Genomic DNA, 15,894 nt, shown 5'->3' on the forward strand with positions numbered 1-15,894 from the left:
GCCACTTGTATTTGTTCCGCGCTTTTGTTAAATCTTTTTGTTTTTTAAATCTGCAACATGTCAATTTATGTTGCAGATTTAACTCTTTGTAGCGCATAGAATAACATCCACGTCAAATCTGCAGCAAAATCCGCAATTACTCATGTAACTAATTTTGCTGCGGTTTTATTGCAGACTTTTTGCGGAGTCTACATCTTTTATGCCAAGATTCCTATTAAAAATCACAGTTTGTTCCGAGACCATGACAACAAATGCTGTACATGCTGTCATGTCAGCCAGGGATTCTACTGAATATCACCACCTATCTCCACTATGGCGGTTTTATTCACAGCAGGATCCTACCTACCCATATAATTGTAGGCTACCAGCCCAGGAGAGGAATCACATTAGGTTAGGTTCCCAGCAAAGAAGATCTCCTTGTTGTTGGCTGCTGGGCATGCATAAATTGGCCAATTTATGCTCCAAGTAGCTTTGTTTTTTTCCTATTTTCTAGAGCAGTAATACAATTCTAGTTTCATATATTTAATGTTTGTATACTATAGTGTTATAGTGCAACTTTGTTAGGGATTCTACTGACGGCCCCTGTCTGCCAGGTTTGCCTATTGTTAGACTTCAGATGAAATGATGTCACAGTATTGCAGTATATTGCATATAGGATCCATGTAGCAACACTGTATGCCACCAGCATGACGTCCAAAGCCAAAAATATTCTTTTTTTTTTTTTTTACTCTATAAAAAATAAAGCTAACGACACGTTAAAACTGATCTTGGTATCACGAGTGACAGTTACATAACGTGCATCTGTATTCAAGTATCGTGCGATGTTACTGATGTCTTCCATTATTTTCCAAGTTTTAATTGGCTGATTTTCCAAGCTCAGCATTTTTTTGTCTTTCCTGACTAAGCTGCCATATTGATTTCCAAGTGAGTAAGTTAAATGCAAAGCAATTAAATTGGATGCGTTCTATACATTTTCATCTGCCTTGACATGGATGCCAGCAGATAGATAAGCTGTTCTTTATTATGGATATATTCTTCTTTTTTTGCATTGTAATTAAGGTGTGTGTGTGTGTGTGTGTGTGTTTTATAAAAAAAAAAATCTAGAAAGGTTCTGTTTTGGCATAAGGTTTGTAAAATAAACTTTTACAACTTCTAGGCCTTAAGAGCAACTCCCCCGTGGCCAGTTCTAGCAATGTCCTTTTTTTTTTTTTTTTTTTTATAAATTTGGCTTGCGAATAGATGTACATTTGATCCATATCATTTTAATTACCTTATATTCGTTATATTCATAGTACTAATGAGGCAGGCATACTGACATTGCTGGAAATGTTTACAGTTACAGTGATTGAGAGAGTCTAATAGGTCTGTATTAAAGGGATTGTCTGAATCTTAGTCAATGTCTGACTATTCTTCAAAACTAATCCCTTTTGAAATGTATATCAATTGAAAAGTCCCTACTGTTCCCACTCTATGCCATCTTCCGGTTTTTAGAATTTTTTTTTTCATTTCTGATGATGTTTTGCATGAGACTCCTCAGTGCATGCTAGGAAAGTCATATGGAACGTCCTGAAGGGCCCGGGGCTGCAGTCACTGCCCACTGCTTTCACCGCGCTAAAACAGGACATGATCATCACTGATGTCCGTTCCAGGGGATGGCTGCTCTACTGAGCATGTGGCGGTTGTCCATATCGAACATGCTTTCCCTGCTGGCCGCACTATGACATTGCGCTCCCTCGCCAACTCGTGGAAATAGGAGTGATAGCGTAGGGCCGAACACTGTAGTACATTGCCTATGAAAAGACCGCAGTTACGACGAGGAGGGAGAACATACTGAGCATGCATTGGAACTGACAACGGCGCATGCCAAGAGAAGTAAACTTTGTTAATTAAATATTGACTATTAGGTTTCAGCCCTATAAAAACATTCCCCATCCTCCCTGCCTATATGTCCTTTTTAAGCTTGCTATCTGTTCTACCTACACCCAGACTCTGGTTCTGGGGCTGCACACATCTGAACCGTCACCAGGTTTCACAATACAACATGCATACGTTTATACAATATATCTTTGACCCGATAAGGCTGTTGTGATTAATGAAAATGGACTGCATGAAATGACTTGGAAAGGTTTCCATCTTTTTAAAATTAAATTTAACATTTTATGAATCCCGGTTCAGCAGGACTACACCTGGGCAAATTGTGGCCTGCAGGCCCAGTCCGGCACGGACATCAGAACCGCCAAATCGACAGAAATAAAACTCTGTGGTGGTGCACTGTTCTGGGGCACAGTGTGCAGAGATATTGGGCCTCATGGACATGTGGATCCATTTATGTTGAATGAACCGAAGACTTCTCTTGGTTCCTTTGGATAGGTGATAACTTGTTTTCACAGGCAACTTATTTTTAAAGCAATGCTTTAAGAAAAAAACAAGCACTAACCATTCTATAAAATGATGGTGCTTCCTGTTGAATATTGGAATGTAGTGAGGAACGTTAGTTTTTGCCTTTTGGCTGCTGGTTTTATTTTTCTATACTTCTGGACAAATCAATACCAATTTTTGGCTGGTCTCAATAAAGGCACAAAGTGACTGTTATATGGTTCGCGTCGAATTTCCTGTGTAAATTTGTGCTGCAATTGGCTATTAGCCTGGGTGCTCTATTAAAGAAACGCTCTCATCAAAATTGTTATCCTTTTTAATATATTGCAATCATCATATTATACAGCACTGTGCACTTACAATTGCTCATTTTGCACTTCTACCCAGATAATTCTTTTTCCATTAGATCATCTAAGCTGTATGTAGAAACAGGAGGTGAATTTTCCTTGCATCACTCATCATTCACAGCAAAAGTCCCTGGTAGGAGGAAGGAGGGAGCTGCTGGGTCAGGAGTTGAAGAGGGGAATGATAAATGCAGGGACAAGAGACTTCCTGTTTTTACATAGATCTGAGAAAAGAGAAGAATTAGCTGGGTAGAAAGGCAAAATGAGCAATTGTAAGTGCACATTGCTATATAATATGATTACAATGTGCTAAAAGGATAAAACCTTTGATGGGAGTGCTTCTTTAATATCTGTTACACTAACATGCAGCTGTGAAAATATGTTGTTCATAATTTCATTAGGCTGTGTGCACACGTTTGGTTTTTGCAGCATAAAAATCTGCTGTAACTACTCGAGTGTTGGCAGGAAAAACGCTGTTTAAATTGCCGCATTTTTTACTTTACTTTTTCTTTTCAGTAATTTGGGTGAAAAACACAAATGACGTGCAGATTTCACAAAACACTTGGACTACGTTCCCACGATGAGCTTTTGGTGAGTTTTTGATGTTGCAGATTTTCTGCACCATTTCTACCCCCATTAAGTAAAATGGGTTACTTGCATTTTTTTCCGCAAATATGCAGTGTGAAGCTCATTGTGGGAACATAACCTCCAGGTTCAAATCTACAATAAAAAATAATGAATCATGTGCATGAGATTTTAGAAATATCATTCACCTGGCAGTTACTGTAAAACGCTATGTTTTCTTTCTGCAGTAAAAACATGCACAAAAAATACCCCAATGTGTGAACAAGCCTTTGGGAGGGCAAAAACTACCAACTTCTATAGTTAAGAGAATAACCCTCTATTGTGCTATACAAGAGAGCCTTGTGACTGATTTCCACCTAGGTTTCTGCGGACAGCAAACAGTACAGTGTGGCCATCTCACATACGTTGTGTGCTTGTGTATACATTTTACAGAATTTCAAATCCTTATGTAATGTTTTAGTATATATACTTTTTGAGAATTTGGCTTTGATTATACTCCCCTCGCCCCTACACCACCTCAACCATTACAGCACCTGAGAGAGAGTAGGACCTTCCCCTATCACTGGACAGGGAGTCAAGAGCACAAAATAAAATGGCAACTCCCACTTCCTCCTTCAATTTGGTTTCCTGTTTTTTAAATGAAAGAGCCATAAATCGTAGAACACCATAGCGTGTTCTATAGCAACCTCTAGTAAGAATGGTCGTGAGTACAGGAACCCAGTTGTCCACTGAAATGTTATCATACGTTTTGGAGGATCTACATTTAATGCTTCAGTGCCTACCTATGTTTGGTGTCTGGCCTGTGGTCTTGTGTTTGTGGTCCTGCAGCATTGGGATTCCTGCATGTTGTGCAGCCTGGCGTGTGGCCGTGCAGCCTGGCGTGTGGCCGTGCAGCCTGGCGTGTGGCCGTGCAGCCTGGCTTTTCTCTTTTTGGTTCTGTTAATTTGTTGAAGTGTGTGTCTTGCCAACAGATCCTGTGTTCGAATCTCAGTAGTGTCTGGGCTTGTGTGTTAGGCCGGCCGCCTCATGTCTAATGTGTTGGGCCTGCCTGAAGGTTTTCCGGCCGCTTTGTAGTTGAATAGCCTGCCACCTCAGATCTAGTGTTTTTCTCTTGGCTGCCTCATGGCTTGACTTGGGGTTTTTCACTGGGGTATGACTTTCAGTGGTATGTACAACTTTGGGGGCCGTGGCTTTTGCCTAGCTAGCCAGCCGACTTGAGACTTGTAGGTCCGTTTTCACTACTGTCTCAAAGCTTCACTACCCTTTACAAGCAATACTGCTGATATTTGTAAGGATGGCTTCCAGATGATACCGTCGGTCTGTGGTGATTTTATTAAACAATGGGGGGTCTTGATAAAATAGGGCAGCTGGTGAGTACAACAGATTTCCAGTCAATCCCTCATACTTAGATGTTTAAATGCGGCCAAGTTCAATATGATATCCATGTCCCAGTTTGTCCCTTTGATAGGAGGTGTAAATGGTTGCACTAATCAGAATGAAACTATTGTAAGTCTAATGTGTGGAGTCTCAAAAAATGGACTCGACTTTTGGCTTTGCAAAATATCTACATCTCAGTTATCACAAACGTGACCAACCCCATCTAGAAGGATAAAGCCATGGCCCCACTATCAGTATTTGGTCAGTATTTTTTCTCAGGAGTGGGAGCCAAAACCAGGAGTGGGTGATAAATGCAGAATTGGTGACTTGTTTCTATTATACCTTTTCTCTGATTGTTCCTCACCTGGTTTTGGCCCCCACTCATGAGAAAAAATGCTGACCGAATACTGATAGTGGGGCCGTGGCCTTAATCAAATTAAATCATTGTAAGTCCAGTTAATCTTTTGGGGTCTGAAGTCCTAATCCCAACTGGTTGGCATTTAAGTTGGTTAATCATTTAGGTTCCAGATCATCCTCTAAGTGGGATTTGTAGCTTAGGCATGGTTAAGCTGAACAAAAACATTGTATACCCATTAAGTATTTTGGCATTGGTCATAAAACTGGTAGATTGAACTAAGTGGTGAGTTGGTTAAATATCCATTCAATGCACTTTTGGAGTGATAAAACTGCAACCATACAATAAGCCTATAAGGGGAGGAATCAATGGATGAGTTCAAATATCCCCTTACTGGTCAGACTCCTGTAGCGAAGGAGGAACATCTCCGCTAGTGAAGGTGAATGCCTTTGCACTGAAGTAAGACCGTTCTGCCTATTACTCAAGAGCAGGATGATACGCCCATAAAGTACATGGTGGAAGGGACAGGGTTCTAATGACTTGGTTTAAGACCACCTGAGCTTTGGCCAATACCATATGCGTTCTAGATCTTTCTGACTGAGTCATTTCCTCGTGGGGTGGGGTGGGGTGGGGAATGGTGTATCAGAGGTGGGGGTCATCACTGGGTTTTCTTAGTCGAAAACGAATCTACTTTGCATTTAAATGGTTTCAGCTAACAATCTTCATGGTTGGATTGTATTATTAGCATGCATTTTAAATTGCAAAATTGATGCCATTATAGAGAATTGGATACATTATATCATCCCTAAATGAATGTTTGCTCATGGCTCTTCTTTCTGTTGAATAGCTTACATCTTTTTTTTTTTTTTTTTTTTGGTGCCTTTTCTAGGTCTATCAACTCCTAGTACTTGGGTAGGATGTGGTAACCAGAAATGCTCTAAAATGGAAATCTCAAACTACAGATGTCAGTTTAGGCTTAAATAAATTTCTTAGGAGGACTTATTGTTACATCCTAAGGGACACCCCAAAAACAAAAAAAAGATTGTTAAAATCTGATTCTAATAAAGTACTAATAAATATTTCTTCTGGTTTCTGGAACCCCTTTGGCATTCTGGGAGGCTAAATCTACACTTGACAGCATAGAGTTGGGTAGATAGTTTGAACCATTAGGTGGTCATTGACACTATGTGCACACGATGCAGAAATGCTCAGGATTTTTTCCTGAGCGTTTCTGCATCTCTCTGGCAGGAAAAAACGCATGCGGATTGTACATGCGGTTTCCTGCCAGGGACATTCGGAAATGAAGCGTTCTTCACTTTCATTTCCGCATGCGGGTTGACAAGCGCTTCCCAAGCGATTTTAGCATCACTTGGAAAGTGCTTGTCAACTTCACACTATATAAATCCATGCAACCGGCATGGATTTATATAGTGTGTGAAAGTCAAAAAATAAAAAATAAATCTATACGTTACCATCTGATGGCCCCCGGTGTCCTGCTTCATCGGTCCCGGCTGCCGGCAGTGAAGACTGTAGGACCTTCCAACGTCAGCGTCACGTGACCCGTCACATGACTCTGACGTCAGCGAAGGTCCTTCATTCAACCGTGAAGTGCGCGGGAAGCCGGCAGGACGCAGCGCGGGCCGTCAGAAGGTGAGAATATATATATTTTTTATTTTATTCTTTTTTTTTTTTTATGGTACCTGGGTCTGGATGAGAGTCCTCTCTTCCACACCCGGGTACCATCCGCACATTAGACCGCATGAAAAGCGCATCAACATATACAGTGATGCGGATTCCATGCGGTCTAATGCAAGTCAATGGCGGCAAAAGAGCAGCGTTTCCGCAAAATTAAATGACATGCTGCGGATTTTTGACCGCAGCGTTTACGCTGCGGAAAAATCCGCATCATGGGCACAGCACATGCGGATTTCAATTGGGGAACATTGCTGCCCTTCTACCATGAGTTTTTAATGCGTTTCCGCAACTGCAAAAACGCCGCGGAAACGCATGAAAAACGCATCGTGTGAACTCAGCCTAAGGCTGTGTGCCCACGTAGCATTTTTCAAGCGTATATGCTGCGGAATTTCCGCAGCGTAAACGCTTGAAAAACGCATGTATATCCGCACCCCATGGTCCCCAATGGGATTCTGCAAGTTCTATGCACATGATGCGGATTTTTCCGCAGCGTTTATGCCGCGTTCAAAAATCCGCAGCATGTCATTTAATTTTGCGTTTCCGCAAGTGGAATTGCCTTTGTCCAATGCATAAAAAACGCAAAGCAATTCCGCATGTGGAAAACGCGTTATAAACGCGCGAAAAATGCGCGATAAACGCGTGCGGAATTCCGCATGCGTTTTTCCGGGAGAGGACTTGCATTTATGCAGCAGAAATTTTCTGCTTCATAAATGCAACGTGGGCACATAGCCTAATAGAAACAAGTCACCAATTCTGGTTTTGGATCTCACTCCTGAGAAAAAATACTGACCAAATACTGATAGTGGGGCCATGGCCTTAGGGGGCCTTACTTTAATGGAAAAATGTCAACAATATTGGGTTTGATGTTAAGTAATATTTTAAGCAGTGGCCAATGGCCCAGCAACTGCACCTAGGAGCCCTTCCCAGGGCCTAGTTAGCAGTTAATGAAAGCAGAAGTCAAGTGATTCAAAGAACCTGCTCACCCTAAGTCTTAGTACCAGTTCATATATACTTCAGTTGTTGGTTAGGCGATTTAACAAGTACAGAATATCTACAGTATAAGCTGAGTTTTCCGCACATTTTTTGTGCTGAAAAAGTCCCCCTCGGCTTATACTTGAGTATATACATGTTCTGTTGGTGGGGGTTGCGGCGGAGGAGCGGGGCATCCGCAGCAGCCGCTGCTGCAGCTTCCACGTGTGCCCGCTGCTAAAGGGAAATGAATATTCCCTCTTCTCCACTCCTATGGGCGTGGAGAAGAGTGAATATTCATTCTCTTTAGTAGCGGGCACAGGAGCGCTGAGCCGCGACTCCTGCTGATAGTGCCTGCTACTAATGAGTATGCATATTCACTCTTCTAAACGCCCATAGTCCCAGTGTGGAGAGGAGTGAATATGCCGGCAGCTCACATTCAGCGTCTGAGAGCGCATGGCTATGATGTCATGCACTGCTCAGATGCTGACATGAGCTGCTGGCAGACAGGACGCAGTGCTGGAGCAGAGGTGAGGAAGGAAGGTGAGTAGAAGTGTGTGTGTGTGTGTGTGTGTGTGTGTGTGTGTGTGTGTGTGTGTGTGGTGATGGGGCCATACATACCAGGATGGGAATGAGGGGGGCCATGTGTACCAGGATTGGGGAATGAGGGGGGCCATGTGTGCCAGGATGGGGATGAGGGGGGCCATGTGTGCCAGGATTGGGATTAGGGGGCCATGCGTACCATTACTGGTAAGTAATTATAATTTTTTTTGGCCAGACCCAGAAAAATGTCAAGTTGTGTGTGTGAGCATAAAGCTCTGCACGGAGTTGCTGCCTGTTTCAGTTTGGGATCATAGTGTAAATCTACCATAGATTAGACTACAAGGCAAATGAATGGGGTTTTGTAAAACCATGTTCACACACAGGAGAAGATAACAGCATGGATTTCTGTACTTTCTGCAGATTCTGAAATGTGCAACTTGCTCTATGTGAGGCATATCTGTTGTGGATTTTACACTCTTTGCAGTGTAAGCTCTTTTCCTTTAATGCCAAGCGTGCTCCTTATCCCCTGCTTACTGTTGTAACATGTGAACAGCGTGTGCGATCTATAATACATCTAACAGGTTTTCTGTGTAGACAGTGGGATGATGGTATTGATTAGTTGGTGGAGCTGGAACTTACTGCAGCTCTTCTCCTGCTGGTTTAGGACTCAATTAATCGGAAGCGCCAAAGTCTTTGAAGCCTTAAAGTCTTTTGCAAAGCAGAAAAGAAAATCTTTGAAATGGATCAGTCCATGGGTTTGTCGCTGATGAGATGTATTTACCACGTAGCTAGAGGCAGAAAGGACACTAGATTAGCTTTCATCAAGTGAATGAAGCACTATGGATACAGCACACTTTTATTAACCACCGGATAGATATCAGTAACGTATGCTCTCTTGAGTGTAGTAAAATAGTTACCAGTGGCTGTCTTTGCCTGTTTCTGGCGCTGTTTAGGACTTTCTCTGCCATCTTGTGACCACAGCTCTGACTGTCTGGAAGTCACTGCTAACAGTCACGATCTTCACTTATATAAGCCTATGAGAGCCTCTTTCTGAGTCTCATAGAATTACATTAAGAAGTGAGGTAAACGCTGGGCAGTCATAACTCCGGTCACGTGGTGCAGAAGAGGATCGGAGCGACACTGACAGCAGACTGTGATCAGTAGGTATTTTACTACACACAGGAAATGTACATTACTGATACTTATCCAGTGGTAAAATACAAAAACAACAACAAAGTTGTACTTAAAAGTTTGTCCATTTTAACCCCTTCATGGCCGATTACATATACCGTATATTCCGGCGTATAAGACGACCTGGTGTATAAGACGACCCCCCTACTTTCCTGTTAAAATATAGAGTTTAGGATATATTCACCGTATAAGACTACCCCTTTTCCAACGCATACCAAACACCGGTAAAAATAAAAAAAAAACAGATTTGAATTTAACATGGTCCTTTTTTTAATTTAAATTCTTATGACATGCAGGTATATAGCAGGAAAACTGTCACTCATAAACATATTAAAATAGGGGGGACCCCACGTCATTTTTTGGGGGGGTCCCCCATTCTAATAGCTAGTAAAGGCTAGGTATTCAGCTGGGGGCTGATATTAGTAGCCTGGGAAGCTCCGTGGGTATTACCCTCTTCCCAGACTTCAAACATCTGCCCCAGCCGTCTGCTTAACCTCCGCTAGAGACTATAATGATGGTGGATCCCACGCCAATTTTCTTTTTAAAAAATCCTTTATTTTAACACTAAATGACAATTGAGGGGTTAATAAAGATGCAGTCCCTAAATTATTAATTTTGTAATTAATTTTTCCCAAAAATGTTGACGTGGGGCTTCGCCATATTTTTGTGTCCAGCCAGGTACAGCAGGCAGGAACGGGCTGCACCCAACCACCAGCTGCCTATTTGTACCTGGCCGGACACAACAATATAGGGAAGCCCTTTTTTTTTAAAATTATTTCATGAAATAATTAAAAAAAAAAAAAATACGTGGGGCTTCGCCCTATTTTTGTGTCCAGCCAGGTACAACTAGGCAGCTGGGGGCTGGAATCCGCAGCGCAGGGAGGCCCAAGCTTTCTGGGCCCCCCCCCGCTGCAAATTGCAGTCCGCAGCCACCCCGGAAAATGGCGCGTTCATAGAAGCGCCATCTTCTGGCGCTGTACCCAACTCATCCAGGGCCCTGGTGCGGTGGCTCACTGGGTAATAAAGGGGTTAGGGCCAGCTTGGCATTATCAGCTGGCCCTAAGCCCGGGGGTCACGCCAATATTAGACATGACCACCATGAATTTCTAGTAAAGTAATTAAAAAAAACACAACACCCAGAATAAAGTCCTTTAATTGAAATAAAGACACAATTTTTTAATGTTCTAAATTAAACCATACTTACCATCACGCCCATTCCAGCTGAAGCCAACGATCTCCTGCAATAAAAGTAAAATAATAAACCAACCTCATCCTTACCTTTCCATGGTTCCCAGGACCGGTCCAGCTCTGCTACATTCACATGACAGGCTGCACCGCAGCAGAACGCTGCCGTTCAGCTTGCCATGCGGCAGACACTGAGAAGCGCAGGCATGCTTGTGCTCCTCAGTGTCTGACTGTGACGGCATCCAGATGAGCCGAGATCATGTCCAATGAACTCGGCTCACCTCATGCACGTCACTGACAGCGTGGGAAAATTCTCCTGCTCCCCGCATGCGCAGTAGAAGTTTCCCACGCTGTCAGTGACGGACGTCCAGGAGGTGAGCTGAGTTCATTGTCGGCTCATCTGGATGCCGTCACAGCGAGACACTGAGGAGCACAAGCATGCCTGCGCTTCTCAGTGTCTGCGGGATGACAGGCTGGATGGCAGCGTTCTGCTGCGGTCCAGCCTGTCATCTCGATGTAGCAGAGCTGAAGCTGTCCTGGGAACCATGGAAAGGTAAGGATGAGGTTGCTTTATTATTTTTCTTTTATTGCAGGAGATCGTTGGCTTCAGCTGGAATGGGCGTGATGGTAAGTATGGTTTAATTTAGAACAATAAAGAATTGTGTCTTTATTTCAATTAAAGGACTTTATTCTGGGTGTTTGTGTTTTTTTTAACTTTGACTATGGGGTTAGTAATGGGGGTGTCTTATAGACGCCTCTCCATTACTAACCTGGGCTTGATGTCAGCTGGCATTATAAGCTGACATCAACCCCAGCCCCATTACCCCCTGCCACCGCTACAGGGCAGCGTGGAAGAGCGAGGCTAAGTGCCAGAATTGGCGCATCCTATGAATGCGCCATTTCTGGGGCGGCTGACGGCTGGTGTTTCTAGCCTGGGAGGGGGCCAATATTCATGGCTCCCTTCCTGGGCTATTAATATCAGCCTCCAGCTGTCTGCCTAGCCTTTGCTAGCTATTAAAATAGGGGGGACCCCACGTCATTTTTTTGGGATCCCCCATTTTAATAGCTAGTAAAGGCTAGGTATTCAGCTGGGGGCTGATATTAGTAGCCTGGGAAGCTCCGTGGGTATTACCCCCTTCCCAGGCTTCAAACATCTGCCCCAGCCGTCTGCTTAACCTCCGCTAGAGCCTAAAATTAAGGGGAACCCCACGCCAATTTTTTTTTTAATAAATCCGTTATTTTAACACTAGATGACAAGTACAGTAACCAGCACTGTCCCTGTACTTCATATATATGTGACTGACATGTTTCTATCTATCTAATCTATGTGTGAAGCTCTATTCTGTCTGTTATAAATTGTCGGGTACCGATGCTGAATTGCCGGCCGGCTTTTTTAAAGAGACGGTGCATGAAAACACTATTATTTGTTTTAATAAATCCTTTACACTAAATGACAAGTACAGTAAGCAATACTGTCACTGTACTTCATATATATGTGACTGACATGTTTCTATCTATCTAATCTATGTGTGAAGCTCTATTCTTTCTATTCTAAATTGTCGGGTGCCGGCTTATGCCGCTGCTGAATTGCCGGCTTTTCATATATTGTCACAGAAGCGATGCGAACTTCCCTGCTCCGGACACAGCGCAGCGCTTCTGTGACAAGTGAAAGCTGTCGGCACAGAAGCCCTGCGCTGTGTCCGGAGCTGGGAATACGCAGCGATGTGTCAATTTCAGCACAGAAGCGCTGACTGTCTGGACCTACCGCCGCAGTATTTTAACTCCCTCCACCTTATATTAACTCCGACATGGCAGGGATACGGCCACGGCAGCTTATTAACACCCCCAGAGTATCCCCGCATGTCAATTTCTGAAAGTTCAAAAGCATTACCGGCGTATAAGACGACCCCAGACTAGACAGAAGATTTTTCAGTCTTCAAAAGTCGTCTTATACGCCGGAATATACGGTAATTATGACCTTGGCCATGTCCCTTCCTTTGATGTGGGCTCCGGCGCTGAGCCCACATCTTTCCCCGCACTTGATGGCTGATCCACCCACAGCTGTTACCAAGTGAATTGATAATCAATCACCGACAGTGGCATTTAAAATGCACAGGCCGGAGGTGCGTCACAAGTCCCGTGATTGCAGGGCGCCGATGGGTTGTCATGACAGCCGGGGGTCTGCAGAAAACCCTCGTGCCTGTCATTGATACACCTGTGAACGCCGGCTCATGGCCGACGTTCATAGATCGTGATTTTTGCTATCCATAGCAGCGCTGAAGACCTGGTATGTATAGCACAAGCGATCAGACGATCTCAGCTTCAAGTCTCACAAGGGTACTATTAAAGCGAGGGAAAAAAAGTTAAAAAATATTTAAAGAATCGCAAATTCAAATTGCTCTCCTTTTGCACCATTAAAAATAGAACAATGAAAAAAAAATGTAAAATACACATTTGCAATCACTGCTTTGAGATATTTTGATTGGATATTTAAAGTAAATTAATCCGATCGGTAAACTGCATAAGAAGAACAAAACAAAAAAAAATATCAAACCGCCAAAATTAGGTGTTTTTTTTTTTTTTTTTTTTTTCGATTTTGCAAGTTTTCCCGCCTACAAAGAAAAGGTACACTTCAACTGTGAGAGACAGAATCTTAAAAAAAAATAATAATAATAAAAAAAAATCATTGTATGATTTTTGCATTTTATTGCATGAAATAAGTAGAAAAATAGAAAAACAGAACTTAATATTTGGTACAGAAACCTTTGTTTGCAATTACAGAGGTCAGACTTTTTTCTGTAGTTTTTGACCAAGTTTGCACAAACTGCAGCAGGGATTTTTGCCCACTCCTCCATACAGATCCTCTCCAGATATTTCAGGTTTCAGGGATGTCGCTGGACAACATTGAATTTCAGCTCCCTTCGAGAGCCACTCCAGGACCTTTAAAATGCTTCCTGCGGAGCCACTCTAGTTGCCCTGGCTGTGTGTTTCGGGTCATTGTCATTCTGGAAAGACCCAGACATGACCCATCTTCATGATCTTACTGAGGGAAGGAGGTTGTTGGCCAAAATCTCGAGATACATGACCCCATCCATCCTCCCTTTAATACGTTGCAGTCGCCCTGTCCCCTTTGAAGAAAAGCACCTTCAAAGTATGATGTTTCACCGCCATACGGTTAGGACGGTGTTCTCATCCTTCTTCTTCCTCCAAACATGGCAAGTGGAGTTGATTCCAAAAAGTTCTATTTTGGTCTCATCTGACCACATGACCTTCTCTCATGCCTCCTTTGGATCATCCAGATGGTCATTGGCTAATTTGAAATGGACCTGGACATGTACTGGCGTGAGCAGGAGGACCTTGTGTGCCTGAAGGATTTTTAATCCATAACGGCGTAGTATGTTACTAATGGTGGTGTTTGAGACTCTGGTCCCAGCTCTCTTCAGGTCATTGACCAGGTGCTCCTGTGTAGTTCTATGCTGATTCCTGACCTTTCTCAGAATCATCATGGAGCCCCAGACTGAGGAAGATTAACAGTAATCTTGTGTTTCTTCCATTTTCTAATAATTGCGCCAACAGTTGTTGCCTTCTCAGCAAGCTGCTTGCCTATTATACTGTAGCCCATCCCAGCCTTGAGCAGGTCTACAATTTTATAACTGGTGTCCTTAGACAACTCTTTGGTCTTGGCCATGGTGGAGAGGTTGGAGTGATTGAACTTGTTACCTGTATAAAAGACTCCTGTCCACACACTCAAACAGGTGCACTTAATACAAGTAGTGAGTGCAGAGTAGGAGAGCTTCTTAAAGGAAAACTATCAGGTCTGTGAGAGACAGAATTCTTGCTAACTGGTAGGTGATCAAATACTTATTTCATGCAATAAAATGCAATTTTGTTATTTAACAATCATACAATGTGATTTTCTGCCTTTTATTTTAAGATTCTCAGTTGAAGTGTACCTACGATAAAAATTAGACGTCTCCATTCTTTGTAGGTGGAAAATCGGCAGTGTATCCAATACTTATTTCCCCCACTGTATATGCAATACTGCTTTGTGTTGTAACACACCTACCCACCTGTGGTTTACTATCAGGTGGGCTTGCTTTGTTTGTTTGTGTGTCTCCATTTTTATACTGATATTTTAAATATTTATAATAAATATTATGTTTTAATATTCCCATTTTTGTTATACTTACAATGAAGGTTTTATCACCAGGAGATTATCACTGCTTAGACTACAGCAGCTGTGAGACCTAGTCTGACCACGCCTCCGTCTCAGATAATTTGCAGCTCACTGTATATAGACTATGTAAATACGAAACCTAAGAAATTTGATTGTGTCAACTGCTGCACCCAGTAAACAATGTGATACAGCGTTGGATTCAGGGTCTCTTTCCCTACATTCTACTGCTCTAAGATGAGGTGGCAAAAACCTGCTAACAGATTCCCTTTTAACCCTCAACTGGTGATGTGGGGTTTCCTGTACCCCAGTGTTTAGAAATCTCTTATTTTTACAGAAAATGTAAAGATCACGTTTGTTGTAATCGTTTTCTTATTGGCGATTGATTACACATGAGTATAACAAATTTTTGACACCCACAAATGGATGGAAGCTAGTGAGCCACGTATCCTCATACCAGCATTTTTCAAAGAATGCAGCCAAACAAAAATTCCCTGGGGTGTGGAAAACCCCACCTCACCAGTTGAGGGTTAAACAGGTAAACTTTCACAAAGGACTAGACAGCCATTCTGACATGTCCTTTCACAGTTTGAGCACCAGCCCCATCAGGTCTAAGAGATCTATGTAATAATGAATGCGGTTTATATTGTGAAATCTGCTAACAGATTCACCTTCAAGTTGGAAGCTCCGTGGCTATTAAGAACGGCAGCTGTCTCTGGCTTTCATCTCTAGACCATATAAAGGTGGCGGATCTGCCTTGGTGTTGTATCGGTCAGCGTCTGGTGTTAGTTGGTGGTTGCAGGCATGTGCTGCTGTGTAATGTATGGCTGCAGGGCTGCGTGATGCACATAGCACTGCATGAGATTCTCCATCTCAGCCTCTCGCTATCCTCGTCTCATTGTGTAAAAGTTTCCTGGTGTTCGTGCTTTGCAATCTTCTTATTGTTGTCGTGCTCTTCTTATCTCTATAAAACCTGACAAGAGGTGATTATTCCTGCTGCTATACACTGCTAGACTTTGAGGGCTGGATATGCTTTAGTTGACTGTAATGAACATAGCCGCATTCCCTGATCTAACCACGCTCCGTGCATCTGCTGCTAG

The 15,894-nt window shown here is 42.8% G+C and overlaps 1 protein-coding gene across 3 annotated transcripts in view; it reads left to right on the forward strand.

Annotated features, from left to right (window-relative positions):
* Positions 1-15,894, forward strand: part of USP6NL (USP6 N-terminal like) — a 224,722-nt gene that overhangs the window by 72,296 nt on the left and 136,532 nt on the right. The window lies entirely within an intron of this gene.

Source organism: Phyllobates terribilis, unplaced genomic scaffold (genome assembly GCF_046119375.1).
Source record: "Phyllobates terribilis strain yellow unplaced genomic scaffold, ASM4611937v1 Scaffold_11__3_contigs__length_659146591, whole genome shotgun sequence".
Classification (NCBI taxonomy): Eukaryota; Metazoa; Chordata; class Amphibia; order Anura; family Dendrobatidae; genus Phyllobates; species Phyllobates terribilis.